The sequence below is a fragment of the Rousettus aegyptiacus genome, unplaced genomic scaffold, assembly GCF_014176215.1.
Source record: "Rousettus aegyptiacus isolate mRouAeg1 unplaced genomic scaffold, mRouAeg1.p scaffold_m13_p_13, whole genome shotgun sequence".
NCBI classification, from domain to species: domain Eukaryota; kingdom Metazoa; phylum Chordata; class Mammalia; order Chiroptera; family Pteropodidae; genus Rousettus; species Rousettus aegyptiacus.
In genome coordinates this window covers 57,127,711-57,151,417 of record NW_023416288.1, presented here as the reverse complement: position 1 = coordinate 57,151,417, position 23,707 = coordinate 57,127,711, and the positions used below count along the sequence as shown (strand labels likewise).

At 36.9% G+C, this 23,707-nt stretch overlaps 1 long non-coding RNA gene across 1 annotated transcript; it reads right to left on the bottom strand.

Moving 5' to 3' along the window:
- Positions 1 to 15,288: 15,288 nt before the first annotated feature.
- LOC107499056 lies at positions 15,289 to 16,797 on the bottom strand. Its single transcript, XR_001594191.2, has 3 exons — positions 16,621 to 16,797; positions 16,257 to 16,370; positions 15,289 to 15,650 (listed from the first exon to the last, which is right to left on the bottom strand). It is a non-coding gene; the product is annotated as an uncharacterized LOC107499056 (long non-coding RNA).
- Positions 16,798 to 23,707: the final 6,910 nt, after the last annotated feature.

Here is a 23,707-nt window from a genome sequence, read left to right as displayed (position 1 = left end):
TTGGGGAGAGCTGATTCGGGATGACCACAGATTGCTACGCAAAGAAGGATTTACAGAGTAATGACTGCGCAAAACATTGTGAATAATAAAAGCTGAAATTAACCTACTTGAGAAAAATACAGATTTCACAGTAAAATTAAGGATAAAGAAAATAAAATTTTATTTGTATTAAAACATTACTTTTATTCATTTGGGAATTTTCTTTAATCCTACTCTATTTCTATGGTGAGCCTGCTTTTCAACTTCGTAAGATTATTTCATACCTTCCTTTTTGAATGTTCGATTTTGGAAAAGTGTTCTACTTTAAGGGAGCCTTAGAATAGAAATAGTAAATAATCTCAGAATGCAAAAAAAAAAAAAAATCAGTTTTCTTTGGTTAGAAGTCTCTAAACAATGGAACCATTCCAAATTCAGATCCCTTCAGACATTTTTTAGTAAGGCTATATGAGGGAGAAAATAAAAATTAATGACATCGAAAATCAGTCAATTAAGTTGAAAAATTAGGACTTTTAATAGCCATATAAGTTGCAATTCCTTAATGGTTATATCTTAATAATGTATAAATTACATACAATAAGCTGCAATATTTAAAGCTTACGATTTAATGTTTTGATACATGTAAACACCCATGAAACCATCACCCCAATCAAGACAGTGAATATATCTGTCGCTCCTCAAAGTTTCCACGGCACTTTTTTTTTTTTTAATTTTCTTAGGCTGGAGCAAAGTGGCTATTCATAGGCGCAGTCCTGCTACTGACAAGCATGGGAGGTTTGACCGGCTCTGTTTCTGCCCTGGGCCGCTTCACCCCTCCTTTGGTGACCCTGTGGTCCCCCACCCTGAGAGGTCATCATATAGGTGCTGAAACTAGTGTAGGCAAGGGATGCGCACACCACACTGTCGCCAGCAACTCCCGCGTCCAGGCTCCCTCCCGCGTCAGCTGCCCTGGTCCACGCAGGCAACTCTCTGGCAGGTGATCCCATGTGTTGTAATTGGCATCTCAATCACACAACAAGGAGAATTTCAAAATACAGGTCAATCAAAGATTTCTTAGGTTTTCTGTGGTGGATGTCTTTGTCATTTTTCTTCAATACTAATTCTCTCAGTTCTTTGTTCTTTTCTAACCATCCCAAGATTCTCCGGTACGTTGAGCACACAGAAGCTCTTGAGGCTGGTCTGTGCTCTCTCTGCTGACATCTCATGCTTCCGTTGGGCGTAGCTTAAACTACTTTGGCCAGGCCAGTTACTCTTCACGCTTCCTCTTCACTCTCTCGAATTTGCTGTTCTGACGAGCTCACCAAGCAGATCCTTTCTGTAATACTTGTCATTTCCAGATACACGATCTGTTGCTCTACACGCTGTTTTTCCAGGTGAACCTATCTATGGTGGAGAAGGCCTCCAATAAGCTGAGGCTTTCGACAATCTTGTGAAAGTTGAGCGCCAACATTGCAAAACCCTCTGAATGAGGAAGGACTTTTCTAATTTTCTCTAAATCGATATACTCATCGATCTCCCACACAATGTCAGAAACAATCCAGTTTTTTGTCACTTAGATCAGGTATCATATATTTTCACTGATCAAGTGTTTTGGGGATATATAGCCATCTCAACTGCAGATCCTAGTATGAAATGTGGAACTATAAGAATCTTGCAATTAACCTCACTGGCCAAATATTCCTGCAAGGCTAGTAGTCATATTTAAATGTAAAAAGTTTCAATTTACATAAAAGAAAGTTAGAGGGCTTAAAGGCTAAAATGATATCCTTAATTGGGATCTTTGAAGCTTTACGGTAGGATGATGCGAATGATAAATAGTTCAGAAACCTGATGCAGGTTTTGTAGTGGAAAGATCCCTTTTATTCCAGGGTTGCGGTTCACCTAAGGATTGGCAGACCTCACAGCAGCCTGGTATAGTCACCACATCCCTCCAATGAGGTCACACAGGGATGCAGAAGCCCAGCCCAGTGTCAGCTCCATTCTGGCTCCTGCTCCAGGAATGATGCAAGAAGTGGCCCTCAGCAGCAAGGGCATGAAGCAGCCATGGCGGCACACTGGCTTAAGCAAGAGCCAGCACGGCACTCCTTCTCAGTCCGTCATGCAAATGGCCACCTCCCCCTCCCTAAGCAGGGCGCACAAAGGATCCGTGGAGAGCAAATGCATGTGCCCAGAACTTCTCCTTGTGCCGCTTTTTAATCCTCCCTCCCATACCACCCCATCCCCACCACTCCAGGCAGCCATCGATGTTTTCTGTCATTCTCTATTAAACTGCATTTTCTAGATTTTATATAAATGGAAACTTTATGGCATGTATTTATTTCTGTCAAACTTCTTTCATTCCACACAGTTAACATTCATCCATGTTGTAGTACACATCGATAGTTCACTTTTATTGCTGAGTATTATTCTACGCTATCGACAGGACACAGTTTGTTGATGGATCTATGTGCTGATGCACATTTCTATTGTCTCCAATATTGGCGAGTCCAGACAAAGCTGCTAGGCACACTCATGTTCAAATCTATCTATGCATATATGTTTTTGTTTAACTCGTCCAAAGCGATCATGCCATTTTATATTCCCATAAACAATGTGTGAGAATTCCAGGTTCCCCATTTCCTTGCCAACACTTGGTATGAACGGTTATTAATTTTAGACATCTTTGTTTATCAAATTTCTCCTTAGTTTTCCTTTCTATCTTAAATTCCTTAGTCGAAACTCTCTTTTTTTTTCATTTGTTTCAAACATGCTTATAATTGTGTATTGAAATATTTTTATGCTGACTGCTTTAAAATCCTTATTAGGTAAATCTGACATCTCTGAGTCAGATTTTTGAGTCATCTCCCTGCATCATTTTTCATTCAGCTTGAGTTGATACTGGTTCTAGGTTTTTATGATTTTTAACTGATACTTGAATATTTTGGGTTCTATGTTATGAGACTGCATTTTATTGAACCCTTCTATTTTAGCATGCTTCTTCTAGCACTGCTGCTGTGGTTGAGGGAAGGACCACCTTATTACTGCCAGGTGGAGATAGAAGACCAATTTTTCCTCTCACCATCTGATGACACTTGAGGTAGAGGGACTCCTTGTTATTGCTGGGTGGGAGTCAGACTCCACCACAGGCTTCCACTGACACCTACCTTCCTAGGAGGTGATACTCCATTACTCTACTCCACCTGACCTCCACTATCACCACCTGGGTGTCCTTGTTACTGCTGAGTGATGATAAAAGTCTTGACTCTCCACTAGGCCTCTTCTGAGACTCCTCCTGCAGAGGAGGAAACTACACATCGTTATCCTTGGTGGGATGAAAGTACAGCCTTTCCATGCGGTCTCTGTCACTTCCTAGGGTAGGTGGCTTTGTCATCTCTGAATGGAGTGCAGGGATTTACCCTCCACTCCGTCTGCTCTGACACCATGCCGTCAAAGGAGGGGAGGAAGTGCTCTGTTACCACGGACTAGGTGCAGGTGGAACTCCCAATAGTGGGGATGCAAAGTCTCACGCCATATTGGCTTTTTCATTTTCAGTGTAGTGACTTTGTGTCTTTTGTCAAAAATGTAGTGATTTAGCATGCTTTGATCCAATATTATGTGCATTCTTGTGTATCGTTAACGCTTCATAGTAGTAAGTGTTATTCTTACACGTTGGTGTGTCTCCAATTTTAGATAATCTCTACTGAATGTCCCAGGTTTCATTGTATAGAAATTGCCATCAGTAATTCTTTTTCAAAAAGTTGTTAAGGATATCTTTTCAGATTCTTTCATTTTTTTGTACAATAAGGCCCTAAGTTTTATACTCACTACTTTTTTCCCCAAGATTCGTAACCCCAACTATTTACAAATGTATGATCACAAATTCTGTGGTAGCATGGGCATTTAAGAAGATTGCAGACTAAGTAGGTAGTTATAACCCAAATTACATGTGCTGTACCTCCTAAAGTTTTAATACTCAGAGCTTATGGATAATAATACTACATTCACAGAGAAATAAAAATTAAGATGCTTGATATTTAGTCATTGCTCAGTAAATATTAAATCGCTTTCTCTCATTTCTAAAGTTTATAGGTTTTAAAAATTTCAAGATATGAGAGAGGGCTGAAAATTCACATTTGGTTTGTAAATACATAAATTGGTGGTTTAAACCCTGTATTCAGTCAGCAGGCTCTTTTTATCTTTCCAGTGATTCTGCTGAGGAAGCTCGTAATGAGCACGTTTTAGAGATCACACAAGAAAAATCGTCTAAGACAATAAGCCTTTAATCCAATGCAATTCAACAAATACACTTTGCCCATTTAGTTGAAGGCACCGGACTAAGTACTGAGGAGGCTACACTTCTAAATAAGACCCTGTCTCTGCCCTCTACCATGGCGAGAATGAGTCATTGACAAGGGCAAGAATGGAAAAGAAGTCTATTACAGAGTTGTTGCAAAGCACTGTAATCTCGTGCAAGTGCACTAAAGGAATCAGAGATAGAGCAGCACAGAGAAAGGGGAACTGTGGCAGGATGCTGGGAAACTTGCACACGGGGTTTTCTAGGTTTCCATGGAAACGGTTAGACTTGCATGCATGGGTGCATACGGCGGTCTTACCAGGTGCTTGTTGTTGGTTGGGAGGAGGGAAAAATTACATTTCTATGACAGTTACAGATTAGCTGAGCAAGTAGCTTTCCAAAGTGATGTACTTGCAAAAAACAGATAAACATGGTCCAGAGTGAAAATGTTTGTATTCTTCAGTGCCAGCTGGGTAATTAGATCTCCCCTTAGAAAGGACCAGATTGCAGTTTGTACTTTCTGACCATTTTACTCAAGATAGCGAGATCTTCGACACAGAAGCAATTTTTGGGGTGGGGTGGGGGGAATCTCATAATCTGTAGGTAGGCAGTAGGAAAAGAAATAAAAAATGGGAGAAAAATTGCCCCAAAGAGAACCATGCAGACATTTTGGAGGTTACTAAAATAAGACAAGGAGTAGGAGTGTGTGTGTACACAGAGGAAGTTATGAAATATTTATAATGGCATGGAGACATTGAGGTATTTGGCAGTGTAGTGAAGCAACACTTTCTGTTCTGAATTAGGACGTAAGAAGGAAACGCTCAGCCATCCATCACAGATCAAGGGGTGACAAAGAAAGACAAGAAAATTAGACAATGCGGCAGAAGGAATCCAACTATTTGGGTATAGTATGATTTTAGAGTTTAATTTCACACATTTCAGGGACACCGGAGACAAAATGTTGTATTCTCTCCTTCCAAACAAGATAGATAATAATAATAATAATAATAATAATAATAATAATAATGGATGGATGATAGGTAGGTAGGTAGGTAGATAGATAGATAGAGATAATAGATGATAGATAGATAGATGATAGATAGATAGATGATAGATAGATAGATAGATAGATACATGGTTAACAGACATGCTATTTCTTTAATGATTGAGTTAATTGCTTTTTGAATCTTAGTAGAATAGATAAAGTTACAGAAGTCAACATAGTTTTCCCAGGAACATAAAACAATGCTATTGGCAGGCAAAAGCCTATCAAAAAGTTACAGCATATATTAAGGATTATTTTTTAAATCCTGTATCATAAGTATGGATTGGTCATGTGAAGGCAAGTCAGCAAAAGGAAGCTGTTGGTCCTGGGTGGTCTCCATTCACAGTTACAATGTGATTGCTAAGCTACCTTTAAGTGGCATGTTACCTCTCCAAGCTGGTATTTTTACCACATTCCCCTGGCCTGGGCTTTCCATATCAGACTTCTAGTATAGAACCAAAAGTGTAGGTCCTGGAATAGATATAGGAAGAATGATGTTGAGATAGGTTTAACCAGTCCTCAACCTTATGTTGCTCTATAAAACAAATTATAGAAGTAATGTAGCAATATTGCTACAAATGTATAAAATATAGAACATATAAAAATAACTTATGTATCCTGAATCCTTACATAATTACTTTTTTTTGGTATATTCTTCTTTCCTTTTCATGATTTCTTAAGATACTCACAGTATATTTTATTGAACGGATATGTAGAAAAAATAAGAACTTAACACCCTAGTGTGCTTCTTTAAGGCCTGTGCGAGGAAATAAGATGTAGAAGCTTAATGTTAAGACTCAGAAGACCAAGAAGATGGCAATTAACTAAAATTAGGCTCTCTGAAACCATACAGATATAGAACTTACTACCGGCTCTTATGATTACTAGCTAAGGGAACTTGGCCAAGCAATTTAATATTGATGAGCAACAATTTCCCTGAATGTAAATTGAGGATAATGGTGTCAAACCCAAAAGGTTATTGTGAGGCCAAATAAAGTTGTACAAGTCATTTAGCTCGGTATCTGATAAATATTAAGCAATCAAAATTGTTAGTTATTACTATTTTTGAAAGCAGGTCCAGAGGGAAGATAAGCAACAGGGGAGATTGCCACATTGTTTTGAAAACAGGAAAGATGTATATTGGGTAAAAGACTTTCTGAGAAGAGAGAATTAGGTATAGTTTCTAGGGACCTGGACAGTGGAAAAGGCTGTGAGGAGAGTTAGGAAGGATCCTCGTTTAAGCTTTGTAGGTATTGAATATTTAAAATGCACAGACAATTATATTTTTAACATAGATGCACACACACATGTAAAGAATAAAATCAATATAGCCCTCATCCTATGTCTATCATTAATAGCCTATACATAGAGCTCTGAATTTATTGGTATTGTTTTAATTTTTATTAATTAATAATGAACATCTATGAATACACTGCTGAAACTAAGGACTAAAATATTTTCAAAAATTTATATCTACCTAGGTATTCCTCCCATGACACATCTTCTTATGTACCCTTCGACCAAATTGAGTTCGTTACTTTTTGACCTTTTTTAAATATCATAATTTATATACATATATAGTTTTGTTACTATTTTTTGAACTTCACATAAAGGACATTATAGTTTATGTTTCTTCCAAGCCTTGCCTTTTTATTTGGCATTATATAAATAAAATTAATCTATTTTGCTGTATTTAATTGGGGTTTATTGATTTCCAATTCAATCCATAATATTCCAGTGGGTGTTTCTATCATATCTATCATTTTTTTTCTCAATTGGTATTTTTTTGTTTTTATGCCTTTGCTAATAGGTACAAGGCATCTATAGGTTTTTATACACACATCCTGGTACACGTATGCTAACGTCCTCTTGGGCAGGTAGGTAAGAGGAGAAATGCCGGGTCACAGCATGTGTGAATAGTCAGCTTTAAAAGGGAATACAAATTTATTTTTCAAAGTAGGTCATAACCATTTGCTGTCCCACCATCAGTGTTTAAGGAGACACTGCAAGTTCCCATGACCTCCTCCTTAGTATAGATTACTTTGCCAGAGTGGCTCACAGAACTCAGGGAAACATTTTACTTACTAAATCACAGGTTTATTATAAAAAGATATAGCTCAGGAACAACCATATGGAAGAAATGCATAGGGCACGGTATGGGGATCGGGCACAGAGGCTCCATGCCCTTTCCAGGTGTGTCACCTTTCCAGCACCTCCACACACTCGCTGACTCAGAAGCTCTTCAATCCTCTCCTTTTGAGGGTTTTATGGAGGCTTCATTACATAGGCAAGATTGATGAAATCATTGGCCATTGGCTATTAAACTCAATCTCCAGCCTATCTCCCTGCCCAGGAGGTTAGTGGGGCAGGTGGAGGCAGGGGGTGGGACTTTTGGTCTCCAATCGTCTGATCACATGGTTTGGCAATCAGCCTTCATCCTTCATCCTAAGGTGCTGGTCCAAAAGTCACCTCAAAGAGATACCTTTATTGCTATCTCCTCAGAGGAAATTCCAAGGGTTTTAAGAGCTCTTTGTGAAGAACAGTGGTTGAGGACCAAATACACATTTCTTATTATAAATCATAAATCACACATGACAAAATCAGGCTTACGCCGATGGATACAAATACTGGTACCTCGATATAGGGAGTGTTATATATAACAACTTTACTCTAAATGGCATTGACTTAATGGGTCATTTGGAAAATAGTGAGGATAATTTTTATTACAGATTAGAAGAGTGAGCATTCTTATTATGTAGTGGCTAAATACTTGGTAAAGGGGCAACTATAGTAACTTAGTAGGCAATATGAGGCATTCATACAGGCTCTAGGTGTCCACAAGTAAGTAGAGAAAGAGAGAGAGGCCAGAGGAAGAGACGGAAAAGAAATATCCAAAGTGAGAATTGTGACTCAGGAGAAACTTAAGTGCAGTCATTGCTTAAAGTGCTGACGGCAATAAAATAGAGAAGCCAAAATTATGTTTTAGAAAATTGTGTTGTCCAAAAATCAACAGCTTGGACTAAAATAGACCAAGATTGTTTGATACTTAAAAAGATCTTGGAACTCCCAATCATCCATAGGAAAGAAGTGAGCTTGGAGAGCTGTTCAGATTCCAAGAACATCTTGCTAATGTCCAATTCAGATACAGGCACCAAGGAGGATAATAAAAAGAAAATTCACAGAATTGGAGTCAGGGAGAAAAGTGGATGAGTTAGCTACTCCCAAGAAGGAGAACTAGAGTCAATTCAAGAATCATTTCCCACCCACTTCTGAGGAGAATCCTTAATACATCTTTTAAGAAGCTTTTCAGAATTGCTATGGACAAATTTGTTATCTGGGACCAGTGTATGCTGTATGACTCCAGCTCTTCTTCTGCCAAAATGCTTACTGCACTTATCTGTCATGGTTCCATTATTGTATATTGGATTTTAGAGAAGTTCACAGGCCTTCGAATCAAAAAGAGCCACATTTAGACCTATTATCAAGATACTGCACAAAAGCACCATATTCCTTAGATTTTCTGGATTGTAGAATTGATGTCAAAACTAGAAAGAATGTTTATATTAATTCCTTTGGAAGGAGCATATTATGTACGTGGGTAGGAGAGAGAATAAAATATTTTCTAACCAGAAGTACGGACTAATCAGTAGAGCTATTCGCCAATTTTTTAGTTGTCCTCCTTCTGCAAATCGAAGGGGAATACTAATTACCTAATCCTTTGATGAGAGCCATGGCCATTTGACCTAGTTTCAGCTGAGGAAATAAGAGTAGCTATTATTTAGGTAACTTCTAGAAAAAAATCTTTAATAGTGATTGTATAGTTTGTTATGTCCCTCCCTCCCTGGTGACTGGTGATGTTCCAGATGGTGAACGCTCCATCACCCTAAGTCCCTATATGACTGATGTGAGATGAGGATGTAGCCGGAGCAACAAATAAAACCATGATATTTCAGCCACTTACATTTTGGGAGCATTTTTACTGTGGCATAGCATAATATACCCTGAGTAATACAATCCAAAACTAGATCAAATAAATTAAATATATTTAATATTATAGCCCATTTCCCCTCACAATTTCAAGAATCTGAAACAAAATATTAGCAAAGGAACACAATATTCTCAAAAAATGCACCATAAACAAGGTGGATCCATCCCAGGAATGTAATGTTTTAATATAAGAAAATGTATAAATGTAATTCACTGTATTAACAGATTGTAGAAAAATCCAAATGCTCACCTCAATAGATATAAAAAGTTTTTTTGATAAAACTTGACCAATTTAATAAGGTAAAAACAGAAGGAAACAAACTGAACTCGATACAAAATAACAACAAAAAACCCTACAATATGCGCAATTATAAATGGATGTAATTATCTTTAGATTTAGAAACAACACAAGGATTTCTACTTTTACGACTTTTATTTAACACTGTATTAGAGGTCTGAGACTGGAACAAGGTCAGTAAAATAAATTAAGTGCATGAAATTGGAAAAGAATAAATGAAAGTGTTATTGCATATGTTATTGTCGTCATAGGAAATTTAGAAGTACTTAGAGACAATGAATAGAATTATAGCAAGGTTGATGGAAGTCAGATCGACACACAAATAAAAGTTCGCATCTTGTTACCAGCAACAATTAGAAAGCATAACACATGTCAAAAAGATACCACCGTTTATAATAGCAATAAAAACTATAAACTATCAAGGAATAAATCCAACAAATGATGCTCAAGATATGCATGTTAAAATTATAAAACTTTACTAAAAAGCATGAAAAATACTTAAATGGAAGGAGAGAGCATGCCTACAGAAATTGGTATTGTAATGATAGTAGTTCCACCTAAATTTATCTACAGAGCACAACACACACACACACAAACTTTGGCCTGTAAACTTTTCTTTAGATAGATAGATAGAGACAGAGAGAGACAGAGAGAGACAGAGAGTTAGTTATGAAGAATATAGCAAGAAGATACATGTGAGAAGAGAGACAATGTCTATGTATGAAGCTCTCTGGAGATGGAAAAAACATAATCAAATTCTATTTAAAAGCTACAGCTTCATCCTCATCCATGAAGTAAACTCAAATATGACAGAACTGACTGCTTCCCAAGACACATAAATACCATTATTAAATACAACTCCCATTAAAATCTCAAGTCATTTTGTGAAAACTGACCAGTGATTATAAAATGTTTAAGAGTACACAAAGAACCTCAGTAGCCAAGCTGACCTGAAAAAGGTTAAAGAGAGGAAGAATTGCCCTGATAAAAATAAAAACTTATAATAAAACCATAGGAAGTAAGAGACTGGGGTATTGTGACATGAATAGGAAAATTGACTAATGTAAGAGTAAATGCAATATCAGACCCAAGCATATTTCAAAGATACATGTTTAAAAGAGAAAGGAGGGCCTAGTTAATAAGTTGATCTGGTGGCTATCCATATAGAAAAAATGAAAATGGATCCTACAGCATAGCTTAATGAAACACCAGTCTCTGAGAGGCAATACCATCTAATATCAAAAATGACATCTACCTAGATATTAGAATCCACAGGTTCCCCAAGGCTGCCCCCTCCCTCCACTTCAGATGCCAATCCCAAGTTCAAGCTGTTGCCTGTGCTTCTGACCACTGTACCACATGATTTTCTTGAAGAAGAGCATAATTAGTGCAAAAGAAGGTGAAATTAAAACAAACGAACCACAAAGTTCTGAACTAAGTTGTTTTAAAAATGTTGTATGATACAAGATTAAACAGCTGTTTTCAATAGTTATTTTCCATATGGTTATTTCTTTGCTAAGTGAGATTGCTGAACTAAATTCAAAACTGGTTCATCTTATGGGGAAAAATATATAACCTCCAGATTTATCTTCTTTTCTGGACAAAATCATTTGCATCTAATTATCTTCCTACAAATTAACATCTGACTTTAAAGAATTGTCAAATGTCTACTGTTAATAAATGGTACATCAAACACAGGAGTGTGCCTCAAGAGTCAGTCAATCTTTAGCACAATTATTAGCACAGCATGACAACGAAGATCATGCTATCATCCTTTTGCTGTATAATCATTTAGCTTAATCTTCCTCAGTCTTTCCTTGTGATAAAAAGTAATCTCCAAATTGTATTTAAGTTATGCAAATGGTATTAACTATGATTCTGTGAATTCATTTATTTTTCTTTTTCTACAATATCCCTTTTTGCATTAGGTAGCTAGAGAAAGGGAGAGAGAGATTTTATTGCTTTTGACTAATGCACCATATTCCATCACATGCTTGCACAAGGTGTAGAGCTATAGTCAAGGAACTGCAAAGAGTTTGATGTTATTGGAATATGAGGTCAAGGGAGAGAAGTCTAGAAGATAATGCTGGTCAGGTCGACTTAGGACCTGAGTTGACCTGATGGCCAAATGTGTAATATAATGGCTCTTTGTGATGGTTAATGTGTAGTGTAATGCCTCTTTGTTATTGTGAATGATAATGAGGTTACACTAAGTTACTGTCCTTAGAAATTCATCCATTTTTTGGACTGGTTATTTCATTCACCAAATATTTGTAACGGGTAATGTAAGGGGGGGAAAATGTAGTAGGTGCAGGACAAAATGGCCATCTAAGAAAATAGGTTTTAGCTTCCATTCATCAAAATGAAAAACATTACAAAGATGAATCTTTCCTAAGGTATATGCTACCTTCAATTTCTTACCTATAAATGCCCCTTCTCATCCTTAGGAGCTGCTATAGATGCTATGTCCTTGGAGGAGATCTCTCTGATTATCCCAAGCAGAGTTAGACACACAATTACAACCCTTGGTAGATATTTCTATTATTATCACAGTGTGTTATTATTATTGGTTTACTTATTTGGCTCCCCACTAAATTTTGTCTTGCACCTATCATATTGACTTTTGTTTGGTAGACACGTTACCCTTTATAAATGTTGGGTGAATTGAAAAGTCAGCGAATAAATGGATGAATTCTTTAGGACAGTAACCTAGTAACAACAACAATGAAAAGCCATTATAAATGTTATATTCTTTTCTTTACACAAAGGACAGGTAGTCCAGGAAGCTAATCTTAAAAAAATGATTAATTTTAATGTTATAATCCATTGCAATGTTATAAATAACAGTAAAAATTTGAAAAATGAGCCAATGACATATATTGGCAGCTGACCGTGTATATAATTATACATCAACTGGTTGATACATTATTCATTAAAATTACATTTTGAAGAGTTGCAACAGTATATAACATTCTTGGGCTAGTTCTCTATTTAAAACATAATTATAAATAAAAAAGCCTAAAATGTTTATATTCTCAGGAAATTTAATTATATAAAAATGTACTAATGGGTTTGACAGCATATGTAATAGTTAAATCAGGTTCTGATAAAATCAAAGATATTTAATTTTGTAATTCCACTTATGTTATATAGCACTATGACTACATATAAGAATTAAAAAAAAAAGAATTTAACCAAACTAACCCACAGGTATATGAGGAATAGAAGATGCTAAAAGAAGTTTTAAAGGATAAATTATTGGAAATACATTATGTTTTTACTGGACATTTAAATACAAGTGTTGGTTTGTATAGTGAATTGGACTTATTATTTTTCTTATCACTTTCTATCCAGGATCTTTGGGGATGACCAACAGTGAATTTTAATGAAGGGAAAGTGGGCATGATTAATATGGCCCCTGGGAAGAGTAATAGGAGCTGATCCCTATGATATTGGGGCTTTCTTAGAATCAGGAGAATGTTCCAGTTTAGTTCCTCTTCCTCAAATTTATGTTGACTCAAAACTAAAATATGAAAAGAAGCATATACCCAGGCTCATGGGTGGTTCGGCACCAACTCTGCTGTCTTCGGTGACATTGTCTTGTCAGCAATTGATCATATTTTGTTGTTTTAAGACCTTTCACAATGTTATACATTTTTACACATCGACAATATTATGCTAACTCATTTTTATATATAATCCAAACCTTTCTTCCTAATTATTTTATTTTTCCACTCAATAAGCAAATGCCCCAGTTACTTCAAACTGCTTTTTTTTTTCCCCCTGCAGAGTTTGTACACTTTATTTACACTGCCTCAGCAAAATGATTAGCAAGAATGTCTTATCACTGTGAAACGATAGCGTCCCCAGGCAGACCCTGAAGTCTTTCTGGAACTAATGCTGGCAGAAGCTATCGATATTTTTATCCAGTGGTAGGTGAGACAACAGAGACATGTCAACACAAAGTGTGAACAGAAGGACTAGCTGGACTCGTTAATGTGGCACAGACGAAAAGAGTCGAGAGGGTGGTCATAGGGTACGCGGGAGAATAAAAACAGGGAAACTAGAGCAAGTGATAGGAAAAGCCAGGAAGAGAACTAACCCAAGAACGGAGGAATGCAAATAAGACCAAACCAAGAATCAGAAAGCAGTGTCTCTAAATGTAGAGAAATTAACGTCTAAGTAGTTGGTGGATAACTGGCATCTTCATAATCCTACAGAGATGAAGAGGATGCATTCACGGGGATGGGATTGAACTTGAGCATGTGAGCCAGGCTAGGACATTGCTTGCAGATAACATGAGTATGTTTTCTATCTATAATCACTAGCTTTAACCAAATGGTCCTTGAACTCACTTAGACTCTGCCAACCCAGGAAGGCTTTGGACCAGGAAACATGTGACAAATTTATTGAATGAGAGGAGGAAACCCAGGACAAACGGTGTATTTATAATAAACCCTCTAACTAAATTCTCAGCCCTCCCCCATCCAAATCCGTTATATTCCTACTTTCATATTTTGCTTCTACCCTATGTTATAACATTTTTTACTCTTCAATGTGTTCCTGTCGCCATGTCGTAAAACTCTGTTATTGGCTCTCACCAGCTCATTCTTGATTCCGCTCTGTGGATGGCAGACTGAAGTTGCAGCCTACCTGCGGGTGTAGCTAGAACCTAGAATACTTTTGGCTTCTTACTCAGCTGGGTCCCAAACCCACAGTGGCTGAAGATGTCACACATTGAGAAGATACGTTGTTTGGAAAGTGCTTAGTGGAGGTAGGCCCTGGTCGTTACTGTTATTTTAAATACAGGAATAGAGTTTTAATAGTATTCCAGAATCCAAATAAACACATTTTAGACAACAGGGCTAAGAGCCCTTGTTGAACTGGGTACAGAAACCCAGAGTTAAAATTATACCTCTAATTATGGTTGCCCCTTAATTCACTTGAATGAGTTGAAATTCTGAATAAAATAGAAGAATATGAAATTAGGACAGGAAGATTGCCCTGGTTTGAGTTGGGCAGAGTTTAGAAAAGCTGAGAAAACCCCGAGAATCTCTGAGCTCTTTGTTCTTTCCCCCAACTCCACCATGAATGCCGGAATTTCCCTTATAATGCCATCATTCTTATCATTAATATTTTTCCTGTTTTGCCATTTTTATGAATTCTGTTCACACTTAATCCTATTACTGAGTCCATTGGCTATTAGGTCGTAATTTAGAGGGACATTTCCTTGAAGGTATGTTCTTCATTGAGGTCACTGTCAGCAGCTGAAATTCAACTGACCAGTAGGGAATGACCAGTAGGTCTTTGCACAGGAACATGCCTGTTATGCCCGATTATGGACTGGTAGGACACCCAGAAGTCACGGCCACTATGTCTAAGGGATCTTAGTCTCCCCCACACCCAAAACATACTCAATTTCCATAACGATTCTATAAGACAATGTTTGGAAAATACAGAAGGCACGAATGTAGTATATTACCGAGGTCATAATAAATATACAAAGTGATTCACGCACAATGTGTTAGTCACGAGACACTCTGCCTCCTCTAAGGGATTTTTTTAATATATAGTTTTACTATAAAATGAAAAATATGTGCAGTGGAATAGTGAAATGGAAAATATATTTAAAGGAGTAGTTCGTTTTTTATCGAGGGCAAAAAAAAAAAAAGCCACAATATTGGTTCTATCTTTTTATTCCAAAATGGAATAAGACCGTTTTACAATAAATCTATTTAAAAATGATTCTTTTAAAAAGAGGAAGTAGAAGAGACCCATAGACGGGACTATTTTAACCTCCTGTGTGCAAAGGTAAACTACAGCATTCTAAAATTGTTATTTTATTTATGTCTTAACAATGCATTGCTGGGCAATCTCGCAGACCAATACTCTATGATGGAGCTGGGGTTCCCCTTGTAAGACTCAATGCTGCTGCTTTCCTTCTCTATTCCACTTCTAGAAGTTGTGCTTTTATGATGCCACAATGTTCGCAGACGGTACTAGACGGTGTGGTGGGAGTTTCTTGAGGACCAGTCCCGCCTCTCATACTTCTGAGAAAAATGACAGAATGGGGCCATGATTACTGTTTGAAGTCAATGAGCATTACTAGGAGAACTGGACACATAAACAAGACGTGTGGGGGAGGGAGGCTGTGGTTAACGTAACAAAGAGATCCTTTCGATAGCTGCAATTTATACACACATCAGTTCCCGGTCATTCCCAGAAACTGGTCACAACAAGACAGTCAACATAATCAGATCTTTTTTTCTCATTTCCCACCTTCTATGCAGAGTACATTGGAATGAGTTATTGAAGGAGAATTTAAGAATAGTAATACTATTAATTTACACATGCGCATAGCACTTCACAGCTTGCAAAACACATACATACACATTACCTCGTTCGTCTTCACAATCATATGAGACAGATTACTAATATTATTGCCATTTTTACAAATAAGAGAAACGAGGTCTCGCATGCATAAATAACTCTCCAGGATACCATGGCTTTTATAGAGTGGAGCAGGAGCTACAATATGTATTTTTTATTGCGAGTTTGGGGGACTTTCTACACCAAACTAAAAAAAGGACCAGCTAGCTCCAAAATTGGAAGATGCCCATCTGTTAGGCACAGTCTCTGATTGTCACACACATTACCTCTGCTGAACTTCAGCTACCCACTCCAGGCACAGAAGCAGAGGGTGTTGGATCATCCGATGCCAGTTAGAGCCATGCTCCTTCGACCATACTTGGATTTGCTCTACAACCGATCTGCAATGTGACAAGAACCAAAATTGGGAGTAAGCATTTGGGAAATTTTGTGGCAAAAGAATTTCACGTCTGTTGAAAAATAAAAATTTGAGGCTTGTATTTCGTATGGCCCTTAATAAGTTTAATTTTTCTACTCATTAATGTTTATTGTATTTTACAAAAGGATAAGGCCACAGCAGATGGGAGTGAGGGGGGAGTTGGGTCCCCCTTCAAATTTTGTACGAGAAGCGCTTCTTTGGAGGATGCTCACTTTGTCCTGCCAGACAGCGCATCTGTGTTCAAATCGACGAGGATGTCCTCAGCTGGATTCTCTTGGTGGTCTCCCTTCTCAGTGTTTTCTAAAGAAGTCTGAGTTTCCAGAAGCGTGTCCTTCAGGATCTGGAAGGCCCCCTTCTGAAGAGTGGTTGTCTTAGTTTTCTACCGAAGCCTAACAAATCACCACAAGCATAATGGCCTAAAACAACACTGGTTTATTATCTCGCTGTTTCTGTGGGTCAGGAGGCTGAGCACGAGTTCTCTGCTCAGGGTCACAGGAGGCTGATAGTGAGGTGTTGGCAGGGATGTGGCCCATCTGGAGGGTGAGGTGCTCTTCCAAGCCCATTCAGCTTGTTGGCAGAATTCAGATTCTTATGGGACCGAAGCCCCTGCTTCCTCACTGGCTGGCAGTGGGGGACCACTCAGCTAGCTCATAGGCTGCTCTCTGGCACTAGCAACATGGACTTCCTCCACTGGCCATTCACAACACATTTTGTTTGTTTGATTGGTTGGCTTTTACTTTCATCCAAACCAGCAGTACAAGGTTTCCAACCTTTCACCTTCTTTTAAAAGGGTCACCTGATTAGGTCAGGCCCCCCAGGACAATTCCCCTTTTAACTCAAAATCGACTGACTAAGCATCTAATCACTGGATTGATATCGTATCATATTTACTGTCCGCAATGACATTAAAGAGGAGAGAATTATACAAGGTGCACACATCAGGGGCGAGAATTTTGGGAGGGGTGTCTTAAAATTCTGACAATCGCAGTGGTCAACATGTGATCAAAGACACAGGAAAATACATTGCTTTGTGTACTTGTCTTATTGTTCTCTTTAAATAGTTTCTCTGAAAATACTATCAATTAAAACGAGTAGGGCTCCATTTATGATGAATTACACTGATTCTATGCCTACCCATGCCCTCAGTTTTAAAGCAGGAGGAATCATCTGTCCTATGAGACATTTTGATCCTCAAATACTAGAATAACAGAGCTCCGTAATGCCTCCATGCAGCATTTTCTCAATACTGTGGCACTGCCAGATTGTCAGAATTATATTCATCATAGCCAATAGTTCTGAGACTTTGGGACTGTAGATGGAATAGAGCACATAATCTTAGAACAAGGTCAGAAAAAGTCAAGCTGCGAAACTAACAAAATCGACGCATAATACAACCTCCCGTGACAGCGTCTAAAATTCAGCTGGCAACGGGGTTTTTGAGAGCGGTTACTTCTGAAGCAAAGGCACCAAAAGACAAACATACAAAAACCGAACATAAAATACGCTGCAATCATGGACGTCATAATAGTTCTATCATGGGGTAATGTTATAATGACAGAATGCTTAGCGCCCTGGTAAGAGACTCTGAAGAAGTCATGGAAAACTAGGTATTTTTCTTCTGCCTGCAATACTACCTAAAGTTAAGAAAGCTCCAAGTTATTGCCTTTGAAATAAATCAATGCCTTTGGTGGTTGTATCGCCAATAGGAAGGAGTATCACCAGAGATTTAATGACTATTCTCTCGATACCATTCAATTCTATTCATTAGCAATAGGCGCTAACATTTATATGGTACTTTCAAAAAGAATATTTCGTTATTTCATAGGCATAGTTTTATATGTTCTAAAATCAAAATCTCAAAACAACCTCATTATTGTTTATTTTGTCAAATAGATTCTTATCGTTGAAAAAAAATACTCTGCAAAAGTCAGAACTCTGGTGCAAGTAACAGATTGCTAAAAATAAGCAAAAAAAAAAAAGGAGCATTTATGAAAAGGAAGACAAAAGATAATTCTTAAAAAGGAATATAACCATGGCTCTTCCACAGATATAGAATAAACATATGTCAAAGATTTTATCTGACTCATTAATTAATGAGGAAAACAGAAGATGTTACAACTTGTTCAAAAGGGAACACAGCATTGCACATTTATAGTCACATAAGGAATGCTGACGCAAATTTACAAACGTATGCGGTGACGCTCGGATGAACTGAATACATTTAAATTTTGAGCTGAGCAGAAAAACCTGGATTTCTTTGTACTTTATCAAAGTACAATCTATCTGTGAGACTCACAGAGAAAGAAGAAGGTGAATTACTTAATGTTAACATTCATCAGGACTGTCGCATGATCGAATCAGCCACGGAGATGGGCTGGAGGTGAGGGAGGAATTACAGAACTAAACTATCTCTATCGGTCTATTTTGCCAGTTCAGGGATCTCATGTAAATTAAAGCTTGGATTTCTCTGCTTATTGTTTGAGTGAAAACAAGATTTATAGCTTCTTTTTTAACTTTCTGACTTCATCTTATTGTAGACCTTTTCTTCCCTAAAGATAGCCTTCCTGCTCCAGATTTGCTGACAGAAGGGGACACCGTGGGAACATCTTGATAATTGAGACATCGTTAATCTAATTACTTATGTCGTACCCCTGCTTCACCTTCGCCCTCCCCCATTTCTCGGAGAAGCATCTGCTAAATGTCAGTAGTTAAGATGTGTCAGACAGAATCCAGAGCTGCATAGCTTAGTTAGTTGGGAGGCAGCCAGAGAGCAGAAGAGGAAGAAAAAACATTTCTTTCAAATTCGTTTTTCAGTTGTCGTTTTGATTATTTTACAGAGGGAGAAGAATCCAACAAAAATCTAAGGAGAGGATATTTGTGTGTCTGTGTGAGTAGAGTGTGCATGGTGTGTGTGTGTGTGTGTGAGAGAGAGAGAGAGAGAGAGAGAGAGGTGGGTTTACCAGTCAGCCAAGGGGAAGGGCGGGGAAAAGGCATGACGTCATTGGCATGATTTATATACCCGTTAATGAGTTAATGATTTAATGGCTCTTTAAATAGGGCAGAGTGGAACACATATAAAACTTAGCATACCGTTTATGTCCTGATGGATCAGATGTTAAAATTGAGCTACTGAACTAGATGTCAGTCATCTGTGTGTCTATTTGGGCATGATAGGTAATGATCAAAATTATATATAATAGCTATAAAATGCAAAGACGATATAAAAGCAACAGTTTCTCTCATCTCCAATAAATATTTTACCCAGTCTCTTTACACGTGGGAAAAGGTAACTATAAAACAGGCATTCTTTCCTCAGTTACTCACAGGAATGGCTACTTCATTGAAGCAATCACCATTTTTGTGTCTGTGGAAGTTAAAATCATTTCAGAAAGAAAAATCTGTTTGTTCAAACACTGACACTTTATTTTTTAAATAATGATGTCATCCGCAATCACTAATATGCAGATCCAGTCTCATAAAACAGTGGTTTTCAACTATAGTGCCCCCAGAGGCACATAATTCCATTTCAGACCAGCTATGTCAGAATACCCAGAGGACACAGCACTCTCTAATCTCAGTGAGGGCAGGGACTTTGCCATACACATTGCTCTACCTTCATGGTTTAGGACAATCTCTAGCAGAGAGTATGGACTTCATAAATATTTGTTGGATGAAAGAATTGTGTCCTCGGAGTAAGAAATCATTTGGGGACATGACTGCCCTGACCCAGACACACTTTGATATTTACATCATGGGGATTTTTTTTTCTGGATGGAAAACTTGGCCATTCTCATAAATGGTTACAGCACAAATACCTTTCAAGGCTCATCTACCCCATTCTCCACAGCCAGGGCCACATAGTAACTGTTCCCCTTCCTGTCAAGTTCAACACCCCTCTCTGCTCCCTAATGGGAGGAACCTTCCATCAAACTGATATTCCCTGCCCCAAGATCTGAATTCTATTTTCAGGGGAAAATAACAAAAAGGAAAAAAAGGAAGCTGAAATTATGAAATGCCCCTTGTTTCTACTACCTTCCCCCAGGTATACCTCTTTAAAACCTAGTTTCCCTTTAGAAAGAGGTTACTTTTGGCCATGAATTCACTCTTCCTTCATCCAATTATAGCAGACATTAACAAAAGCAGAGTTTTTGCTTACTTCTCTGGTTTCTATAATTTACTATTTGGCTAAGGCTTTTGGTTGAAACAGCTCTGAATTATTAAAGGGAACAATGTGTTTTTCTTTCTCTGGACACTTTACAACATTTAATAAAACAAACTGACTCATTCACTTAAAGATATTTATTGGACACCTACTATGCTCCAGGCACAGGGGATATAAATTGAATAAGACACAGTCTCTGGATGCTTTCTAGAGGAAGAGATATAGAATTAAATCAATGATTATCATGTGAAAGCTACCCTGGTGGAAATATAGAGATAGTCCCATGAGACTATAGAAGAGAGATCTCAAAATGCAACTGGACTCTAAAGAAAGACTGCTTAGTGGAAGTGATACTTGCGCTGAGCTTCTGAAGGCATGAAGAAGCTACATGATAAGCATGTGTGTGGTGGAGGGAAGTAAGATGCTCTTAAGGCAAAGAGAATGACAGTATTAGGAATGAAAGTATGAAATACAGGAAGGCCTATTTAGGAAACTAGAGTCTGGTACGGCTGGAGAGTATATGGAAGTGTGAAGGGAGATTGGATGAGCAAGAGCAGTAGAATAAGATGGCGAATGAATAACAATGAGATATAAATAAATAAACTGATGAGTCGAGCATCCGGAAATAGACTTAAATATAATTAAGAATATGACAAAAGTGTTATTTAAAATATGAAAAAACAATTGATTCTTTTATAGAAGCTTGGCCAAATGGCTATTCATTGGGGGTAGAAAAATAAAACTACAGCTCTATTTCACTTCTAATAACAATTTAAATTCCAGATGAGTTAAAATGCAAAAGTCAAACCATACAGTCCTTAGAAGAAAATATTGGTAATGATTTTATAAGAGATTGAGAAGAATCCTTTCTAGGATGTGACACCAAAAGTAAAAACATTGTTAACATTCTGCTGACTTTCAACAGAAGAACAAGAAGTTCTGTATGTCTTAAAAACAGTTTAAGAAGTTTAAGGTACAATTGATAGACTAGAAATATATGTGCAACGTTTTTTAATCATTATAATATTGGTAGCAACTATGATTTATCAATTGTCAAGCAATATTTTAGCATTTATATTTATCATTTAGTTTAATCTTCTGAACATCTCTGTACTCTAACTTTACAAATAAAGGCATCATAAAGCTCAGTGATCTCACTCAAAGTCCCAGAGCTAGTAATTCTAGGAAATGGAGTTTGCACTAAGTTTATATTAAAAATATGTGTGCTTAACAGTTATAATACTGACTCATAAGAGGATAATTATTAATTTATGCAAAAATTCATACAGATTGATGAGAACCAAAAAAAAAACAATCCCAAAGAAAAATGGATGAAATATAAGAACAAATGATACCTTCTCTCTCCCTCTCTTCCCCCCAACATTTTTATCACTCCTGTGTTGTTACACACACACGCACACACACACACACACAAATTGGTACTAAATAGTAAAAAAAAAAATTAAAAATATTTACTATTAATCTAAAACCAAAATTGAAAAACAAGAGATTACTGTTTACCCATCTGACTGGCGAAGATCAAAAAGGCTATATTATATCTATTTGATGATAATGTAAAGGAACATGCTCATTGTACTTTTATTGGGAGTACAAATATGCATATGCTTTTGGACAGTGTTCTGGAAAGGTTTATCAGAGTTTTGGTTGTGCATCTCCCTTGACTCAGCCGTCACATCCAGGAATATTTCCTAAATTGATGAATGGATAAGCACGCAAACATAGAGAATTACTCATTATCATTTATAATGTTACAAAGGTTAGAAACAATGAAATGCCCTTTATTATAGGATTGGTTAAATATAGTCCAGACATATATGCTGGTCTTCCTAGGACAGTTCCAGTTAGTGGCTCATGTCTTGTCATGATTAGAAACAGTGCTCACTTTCACGTTCAAATTGTCTCATTTTGTAAATTAAATCATAAGACCAATCTACTTAAGTATTTTTTTAACCGATTTTCTCTATAGTCATTGGAAATGATATCAATCTATATCCTCTCATGTTACATGTCATGTAACATAATATTGAGTTAAAAAAAAGCAGTGTATAAAATAGGTTATGATATATAACTACTACATTTATTTAAGTATATATTTATATGCACGCTCATCTATTTACATCTTTCTGTGTATATTTACTAATGCACTAAATAAACTACTGTTGACTTCAGGTATATTTCATTATTTATATTTCTATGGTTTAAATTTTTATAATAAACATGTATGATAATAAAAAAATTAAGTTTTTTCTTTCCCAAGAAGAAAAGCGTGCCATGAACATATAGATAGCTGGTAAATAAGACAATGTAGAAGAAAATAATAAGTTAGCTAAGTCACTTTGTGCCCATTAGATGTTAAATTTATTAAATTCTGCCACTTTAAATATATTTAGTATTAATGTCAAACATATATATTTTATGAAAAGATACAAAGCTTATAAATTTAATAAATGTCAATCTTATTACTAATAATTTAATAAAGAGATAGATGACATTGGTTGATAGATGAGATAGATAGATGGTAGATAGATGATAGATATAGAGATAGATAGATAGATAGATAGATAGATAGATAGATAGATAATAGATAGATATAGATAGATAGATAGAATATAGATACAGAGATATAGAAAGATAATGGTTCAAAAACTAAAGTTACCAAGAATTTCATCAAGAAATAATTTGATGATTTTCATGGAACTTTTATTTTTGGCATTGCATGGGCCAGTCTTAGGCCAATTACTAAGTAATAATTACTAGGTACCAACTGCTACCAGATCAACTAAAGCTGCTCTAAACTGTCACCAGCTTCTAGAATTTAGTTACAAAATAGTCGAGAATGGCAGTAGCCTTAATGGAAAGAGTTTGAAAGAAACAAGAACTTCTTTTAGATCTATCTTAACCCTCATGTTCCTTTTTCTGCACCTACCCTCTGCTTTGAAAATGGTGACAAGAAAGAAATTCTTTAACAGATAGAAAGAAAGATGAGGCTGAATTTCCTTTCAGTGTTGGATGACCATTAGCTATTTTCTCTGTTTTTCCATATATTAGATTTTTTTCCATTTATTTTATAGAAAGTAGATGAGAGTAAGTGTTAATATAGAGTAGTATGCAGAAAC